This window comes from Marmota marmota, unplaced genomic scaffold, assembly GCF_001458135.2.
Source record: "Marmota marmota marmota unplaced genomic scaffold, marMar, whole genome shotgun sequence".
NCBI lineage: Eukaryota > Metazoa > Chordata > Mammalia > Rodentia > Sciuridae > Marmota > Marmota marmota.
This window is the reverse complement of record NW_025999880.1, coordinates 1817837-1826214: the sequence shown is the minus strand read 5'-3', so window position 1 is coordinate 1826214 and position 8378 is coordinate 1817837. Positions and strand designations below refer to the sequence as shown.

The 8378-nt window shown below is 48.9% G+C and overlaps 1 long non-coding RNA gene across 1 annotated transcript in view; it reads left to right on the top strand.

Moving 5' to 3' along the window:
* The first annotated feature begins 5018 nt into the window (after positions 1-5018).
* Positions 5019-8378, top strand: part of LOC125611861 — a 5856-nt gene continuing 2496 nt past the window's right edge. The window contains exons 1-2 of the long non-coding RNA XR_007342097.1: positions 5019-6920; positions 7636-7878. This is a non-coding gene — a long non-coding RNA (uncharacterized LOC125611861). The remainder of the gene's footprint in view (positions 6921-7635; positions 7879-8378) is intronic.

Here is an 8378-nt window from a genome sequence, read left to right as displayed (position 1 = left end):
GGGGCTTGTTGGCTGGATCCAACACCTATAGAGATACCCGAAAACCCCAAGATTGGAAGCCTAGAGACCAGTATCCTCATATTCCCTTCATATTCCCCATTGAGAGGACCCTAAGCACACTCCTCTCTTAACATCCTTACTTTCTTCAGTGGCTCTTCCAGGTGGACCAGGAGGACCCATGTCCTCTCCATATGTTTTGACATCTTGCTTCTGTTCTGGTGTCTTCCCATCCACCCCCCACCCAGGCCAGAAAAATTTTTCCAGGAGAGGAGAGCATCAAGATGTCCTTTATACAGAAATACTTATTAAATGCCTCCTGGGTGCCAGAGCTGGGTCAGCAGCTACAACAAGAGCCTTCTCAGCTCTCTCCAAGCCCAGGATCTAAAGGGCCCTAGTGGGCATGCCTGGACTGATGCCACACATGCATAAGGTGCTAGTTGAGTGTTGGTACCTTGATAGGTCCTCCCATAGGAGCTGAAGATAAGGTTGAAGTAAGGAGGAGGAGAAAAAGTGAACTAAGGGTGAGATGTGGAGGTCAGGACTGAAGGTAGAGTTGAAGGGCTGTGATTGATGGGCATTCCGGAAGGTGAACAGTACATACAAAGAAAGACTCAGAGAAAGGATGGAGCGTGGGATATTGGAGGAAGCTAAAAATCTATTCTGATTGAGTTAAGGGAGGTGATTGTAAGAGGTGGGACTTAGACGACATCAGTCACCACCAGGACCCCATTCCAAGCAGAAGGTTCCTCCCTCCTGTGAACTGTCTTTGGAGTCTGTAGCAAATGGTGTCTGGTTCAAGGGTTTCTAGGATTGCTGCAGAAGCTTCATCCTTTTAGATGGGGTTAGCTCCATTGGTCAAGGTAAGGGCAGAAAATGGGGGAGGGCTGAGCCTTGAGCTGCATGCTTCTCATGATGCCTAGATGCCAAGGATAAGGAAGGACTCTAGCAGGGGAGGGGTGCAGAACTCAAGTCCAAGAGAAGAGCTGGTCTCTTATGAGAACAGAAGCCCAGAAATCCAGGTCTACGTCGGCCATTAGCAAAGATTAGCTAGGCCTAAGTTGGTAATCCTGGACTCTGGGAGGATGTTCAGAAGGAAGAGAGGATGTGAAATGAAGGCCATTTCATTTCATTCTGTCCTTCACAGAGAGGGCAGCTGGGGCCTGGAGAACAGCAACTTCCTCAGAGTGCATAGATCTGCTCACCCCAGCCACACAGTGCACAGGCATTGCCACAGTGGCCCAGCAGGTGGATCACAGAGCCCTGTGCCTCAGCACTTCTGAGGCTCCCCTCACAGCTTCTCCAGGGCCATCTCCTGGCATCACTATCAGGACTGCAGTGTGGACGCACATGGATACCAAGTAGGGCATCACTGGGAGGTCAAGCTCAGGGTGAAGCTTGTTCATGTCTAGACAGGGGCTTCCTGTTAGTACACACTAGATATGTCTGGAGATGAGAGTTGCCACTTGGCCCATTGAGGGGACATTTCTGTGTGGAAAAGGAGTAGACAGTCAACTAAAGGATGGGAACACCTACATCCTACTTTCTCATGGGCCCCACATTGCTGGCCCACCTGAAAATAGAGTAATAACAACCCTGGGTACCACAGTGACCTCCTAGAGGTATTAGCAAACCCACTGAAGTAGATGGAGAGCCCAAGGGACTGAGAAGATATGGGGCAGTCACCAATGAAAGGTCAATGACTGACTTTTGGTGTTCTGATCACTGTGATGCCCTCCTCTCTATTCCCTATTCTCCATCTCATCCATTAGAAAGCAGATTCTGTCCCCTACGTCAGATCCAAACTGCTCTGATTCCTTTGGTAGTTAATAAACAACCACTCCTGTCCTTCAACAACATGACCCTCTTGGAGGAACTGGCATGGGCTCTTGTGGCCTGAGGGCCAACATACCACCTACTCCTTGGCTGGCTTGGCAGTCACAAGAAGCACATGAGCAGGGCCCTACCTCTTGGGTCCTCAAGCAGTGAGCCACCAAGTGTTGCTTTGGCTTCCCATTACAGTAGTTGACCCAAGGCTGTGACAAGCTGCTGATGGGGAAGAATATGAATCCAAACACATCCAACAAGCCTGATAGAATGAGGGAAAATGAAGAGCCACTTTAGGGGGACACTGGGAGAGAATTTTCCTACCCAAGGTAGGAACCCTGCCAAATTAAATGACTGGCAGACCGAGTGTTCACATTTGATCACCCAAAGAATCCCACACCTGGAGCACCTGGTTATGAGACTGGGAGCATCAAGAGAAGCAAGGGGCAGCGTGCAGAGCAGTCATCCCCACACACGGTGGATGATCCTCATCCTTTATTCCTGCCTCCTCTGTAAGCCCAGAGCAAGAAGAAAGCCCCTGTAGCCCCCCAGCTTGATATCTTGGTTATAACAACTATCTTGCCTACCAGGTAACCTTGGCATGCATTCCAAACCCTATAGGATAAGCAAAGTGCTTAAGACAGTCAGCCAAGAATTTTGTGCCAGACACTGATGCCCACACTGTTTCTTCACTGATGTTACACATGCCCACTGGTCTAATTTAGCATGTAAACCCATTTCTCCTGACTTGGGGTTGTGGGGATCTTCCTGTCTTGCTGCTGCCTCTGACATGTTTTTTCCCCATAAGTACCTAATAAACTGCACTGTGTGCATTCCTGGATCTCTGCCTCTTTCTTCAGTCTCATGGCACCTTCCACCTTTGGCAGCTGGTTCTCATAAACCAGGGCCAGGCTTTTCTGAAACAGGTCCCATGAAGGATGAGGGGCAGCCCAGGGCACCAAATCCCAGTTTTAGCCTCACTCGTCTGGTCCTGTTTCCCTCTCGGCTGACCCATCTGGTGGAAATCACCTTTCAGGAACATTTTCTGTGCTGAAAGGAATTGGCCTCAGCAGGCCACCTGATACCTAGAATTCTACCTTTAAATCAACCAACTTCATAGGCACTCTGGTGCTTTAATTCCCTCCCCACCTACTAGCCCTCTTTGGCTGTCAATGAGTTTGACCACATCTCCCAACCAAACCTGTCTCATTTCCCATCCCAACTTTCCCAAGGGTGGAAGTGGGCAAAAGGAAAATCCTTGCAGACCAGGAGTCCCCTAGTTTGCCTTGGTGAAGAGATGGACACTCAGAAGGAAAGGGACAGGTCGGAGTCATGCATTAGATATGGGACTCCTGTTCTTCTGTCCAGAGCTCATTTACTCTCCCTGAGGGTAGTCACTTCAGGGTCTCCTCTTGGACTGGAGTTTGGGCAGGAGGCAAGGTGAGTCCCTGTTACCTTAGAACATCAGCTAGTGAGGGTCTGTACAGGTGTCACCATGGTGTCAAACAGTCACCAAGCATGCTGGGGAGGAGGAGAAAGGTCTTTGGAGAGTGGGATGGGGGAACCCAGGCTGAGCTGCTCAGGGTCAGTGGGCCATACCCTGGAGGACACTGTCTTCTGGGTGACCAGTGAGGGCTATGCTCTGCGCCAACAATGATAGATTTTCGTCCTGTGAGGAATGAATGTTCGTTCCTCAGACCAGAACCCAACCACTACTCCCAGCAATTGCTCAAAATATACACTCCCTTGCTAGAGATTCTCTACAAAATCCACCCAAGGGGCTGAGGGTGGATTTTGTAGAGAATGGGCTCAGTAAACCTCCACTCCATCTGTGCAGCCCACAGCCCAGGCTCTGCAACTTCCTCTCCATTAGGTGAGGCACAAGTGGCAGGTAGAGCAAGGGAGAATGCCAGGGGTGCTCTAGGGTGCTCTGCTAAAATAATCACTGCTGGTGTCCCACTGACCTTGGAAGAGCAGGGTCTGAAAGCAGCTTCCTGGGGGTCCCAGAGATGTTGGGAGGATGCAATTCTCCAGGATAGGCCCTATGGGATGGTTTGATTTGGCACATCACATTTCATGTTGACAATCTCCCTTCCCTCTTCTATCTTGCAGCCTTCCTGGTATATGTGGTAGGGACTGCTCTGCTCCTTGAGTGTGTGACTAAAGCTCTGAGGCCCAGCACCTCACCTGGCCTTCCCTTGCCCTTCATGTTTGGCATCCTCTATCAACTCACATAATTAGGCTTCGTCTTCTGAGCCAGGAATCCAGATATTGCTAAGATCCGGCTGCTCAGCTGGGCTGAGATGCTAGAAGAACGGGGTCAGAAACAAAAAGTGGGCAACTTGTCATCAAGGATTAGAGCTTGGGAGGCCTCTTTCTTTCTGAATATAGTCATAACAGCTTCCAATTATCATCCGAATACTGTGGGCATGGCACAGTAAGTTATGCGCATCATTTCATTTCATCCTTCTGTGAGGAATGTGCTCTGATGATATCCAGCTTACAGATGCTGCTATTGGAAGTTAAATCCTGGACCATGATCAGAAAGGGAAAAGCAAGGATTGGAATCTAGGCCACCTAACTTGAGATGCCTCTCAGTTGCTTTCCTGTCCTTGCAGACATTTTTGTTGGTAAAGCCTTGATGGCCAATGTTTCTGACCTCTCTGATCACCTCAAGACAAACCTCTGCAAAAGAATCCCAACTGGGTGGTTAGCCCAGTGGAGGCAGTCCACGTTCAAGAGTGGTTGGGTGAATTCTGGTTCAATCTGTAAGGTCAGACAGCAGCGACCAAAAGGAGGCAGATTTTAAAAGGGTGCTGAGGGCTGAGGTTGTGGCTCAGTGGTAGAGCGCTCACCAGCACGTGCAAGGCCCTGGGTTTGATCCTCAGCACCACATAAAAATAAAATAAAGATACTGAGTCCAACTACCACTAAAATATATATATATATATATATTTTTTTTAAAGGCTGCTGAACTGAAACTTTACTGAGATTTTGTTCCCAGATGAGACCCTCATGGGTCCAAGGAGAAACGCAGGGGCTGAATCTAATTGGAATTTTTATTGGGCTTAGAGCAGGATGGGAGGGCGTGGGACAGGAAAAGGGGTTTTTAGAGTCCCTTGTCCTACTGGGATTGGTGGTAGTGGAGGGGTGGGGGAGTTGGTTAAGACACAGGATTGGCCAGGAGACCCTGCTGATCGACAGGCGGTTCTGTCAGTGCCTGATTGGTGGTTCTGGGCGCTGGCGGGTTGCTTGGTGCTTTGTTCCTCAGCCACCTCCACCTAACACAATCAAAGTGCCAATTCCAAGGTTTGGACAGCCAGGATAAGAGGGTTTCTTCGGGGAGGGAAGTGCTACTGGAGTCTTGGTCTCCATGGCTCTCTTGTAGATCTGTGAGTAGAAGAGAGCTGGTGGCCAAGTTGGGAGTCCAAGAGGAGCCCAGGCCCATGTGGGCCTGGAGTTGGGAGGTGAGGTGTGGGGAGAGGCAGCGGTACAGATCTACAGGTCTCTGGAGGAATCAGTATGGACACTACAGAGAGCATAGTTCCTGATGAGAGCAGCTTGATGAGAGTGTAACTCTCACTGTCAAGATCTCAGGGTCTGATGGGGGGAAAGGTAGCCTTCACTGGGGATGCAAGGACCACGCCTTTCTTCCAGCACCAGCATGGTGCCATATAACAGAAGCACAATAAATATTTGTCAATGAGCAAGTCCCATTTTTCTTTTTCCTATGCCTCCATTTCCCTAGCAATGGCATCCAGGACTGGGAAAAGGCTGTCTGCAGTGTTCTTACTGCGGGCAAAGCTTCCGACCACCAGGCCAGAGGGAGACCACTGATGACAAATAGAGAGAAGGCGGGCGCTGATCGTGCGTTGGCAGGAAGAGGGACTGTAGGGTTCACTTTGATCCATTCCCTCGTTTTATAGGTAGAGCAACAGACCCATAGAGAATAGTTTGACTTGTCCCAAACTACACCAAAAGGCAGGAGAAGGGCTAGGGGAAAACACCGTCTTTCTAGAACCTGAATTACTTGAGGTCAACCTCTTCCCACGCCAAGGAAACTAGACCTTTCCCCCGACTGCCACCTAACTTAGTCCCAGACCCAAGACCTGCTACCGATCGAGTCCACGACCCTCTGCTCCTAGATCTTGAGTTCAAAGCAGGATCAATCGATTGGTTTTCCCTGTCAGGCGCTGCTGAGCGCTGATTGGCTCTGGGTAGGACCCGTGCGTGGGAATTGAGGGTGGAGAAGAAATCGCGCGGGAACTGGAAGGCTTGGGGTCCGTCCGGGCGTTGCGCAGGGAGAAAGCGTCCTGAATACGATCTATTCGAGGAAGCCCAAATGTGTTGTCGGGCCCCTGGGAGCAGGAGAGGGTCCACTCACTCCTTGCTGCCTGTTGGTGACTTGAGTGTTTTAAATCGTCTTCCCTTTTGGCTGCTCCTCGGTGTCCTCAGAGGCCTTCCCCAAACCCTCAGGCTCCATCGCCTCCATCATCAGAACTCCTTTTCACTCTCCACTATCTGTTTGAAGCAGTGGTTTTCAACAGCCGTGCAATGAAAATTGCAAGTGGTCCTGCCCAGCTGAGAGCAGCGTTGGAGGGCCTGGGTTCCCGAACATCTCCCTCTTTACCTCTCCCCTTTCGCTGCAGCCCTCCGAAGCCCCTCCTTGAGGAAAACTTAAGGGCAAGAAGTGGCTCTTTACGGAGTAGTCCGCTCCTGCCAGGGCGAGGTTTCTGGAAATGCAGATTGGAGGAAGACAATCCGCTGGTGCATAGTCAATGGCTCCCTAGCATCGAGGGCAGTGGTCCCTAACCTGAGCGCTGCCGTTTGGGGGCAGAGAAGATTTGGTTTTGTTGTGGATTTGATCTTAAGCATCCTTCCCATCAATTCCCACCACACCCACTTCCTTCAACCTGATACACAAGCATCTAACCAAAAGTCTGGCTTGGGTGGGGATATGTGCAGTGCTGCCACTAAGATCTGGGTGCTGTTTCTGAGTGTGTCTCTTTCAGGGCAACGCAAACCTGAAACTTATCCAACCATGAAAGAAACAATTTCAGCTTTCGGCACATTTGAAAGACTGAGAAACAGAGAAGGTAAATAATTAAAAAATCAGAAGAGTTTCATATAGACTGAGTGAAAAGAAAAGGAAGGAGTCGTGGGGCAAGTGTCAACTTTCTTATCCCTGGACATCAGCAGCGGGGAGACATGTTGTCATGGTGGCACTGATAGAGCAGCTTCCTTCAGGAAAGGAGAAATGTAGGTGAGGAGCAGGGGAAGGCGGTGGACGGATTTGAAGGTGTGTGGACCCTTCTGGCAGGTGCCTTCACTAGTCATGGTTTTGGGATTCCTCCATTGTTCTGTCTGGAGCCATCAGTTCACCTGTGCTAGGTGGTTTTGCTCACCTTGCTGCTCCTGGTGGTCCCCACAACTCATTGTGGAACTCATCTGTTGGTCCGTCTGTCCAATCCTCCCTAGTGTCGTACTCCTCTGGTCTCTGAAAGCAGCCCTTCTGGGACCAACAAATGGGTATTGAAGATTCACAGCAAAGGGATGGGCCGTTTGTATCATTTGAGAAACTTCTGGGGTAGGTTCAGGCAGCAAAAGCAATTTGTGCTCATACTGAAAGCCCAAGGATTCTGATAAAGAGTTTACAGAACAGGGCCAGAAAAATGGAGAAGCAGGGGTGATGGCAGTTATAAAAATTAGTCCCCAAGCTTCAGCATCTCTGGGAAACAGTTTTCAAACTCCAGGACAGTTTGTTAAATTGAACTCACTCATTCTAACTTTGGTTTTCTTTTCTTGAAATAGGGCTGTTAGGGTGAGTGTCCAGATTGCTTGGCAGAATGGGAATTTCTTTGTCTACTTCTATCACCACAGGCACATGTGTTTTTTACCTGTTGAGGTACTTTTTCAAATCTAAAGCCTTGGCCGACCGGTGGACGATGCTTTTTTTTTTTTTTTATTCCCCTTAAGTGACTCATCTGTAACTGATATTTCTTACTCAACATTTGGAAGAGGACAGAGACTCCTTGAAGAATTTAAATCACCTAGGTAAGCCTGTATGGTATGTTCTAATTGCTGTGTCAGCCATTAAAGTACATTTAATCTGTTTCATCAGGCATGAATTTTTAGTTATTAGCTACCTCAGCATGTTATCCAGGTCCTCCCTGCTCTCTTCCTTTTGAGTCACACAACTTTTTTAAATATTCAGAACCTTTTCAGCCTTCCCATATTCTGTTCTCTCTGTCCAGAACTTTCCTACTCTTCTTGTAGGGTTTCTAGGTTTCTGTCCCTCCTTCAGCCCTCAGGCAAGTTTCATTTCTCCAGCAAACGTTTTCCTCATCTTTTCTGTCTCAGTCTGAATTAAGCATCTTTTCTGGGTTCCCCAAGTGCTTTGAGCGTTCACCACATTTTTTGGCAAGTGGTGTGTATATGCCCCACTGCCCTGCATGTGTTCCATTGTGGCCACCATGCTCGGTTCATAGTTGAAACAATAGCCCAGATTGGTAGTCAGTGGGCTTTTTTTTTTTTTTTTTTTTTTTTTTTTTTTT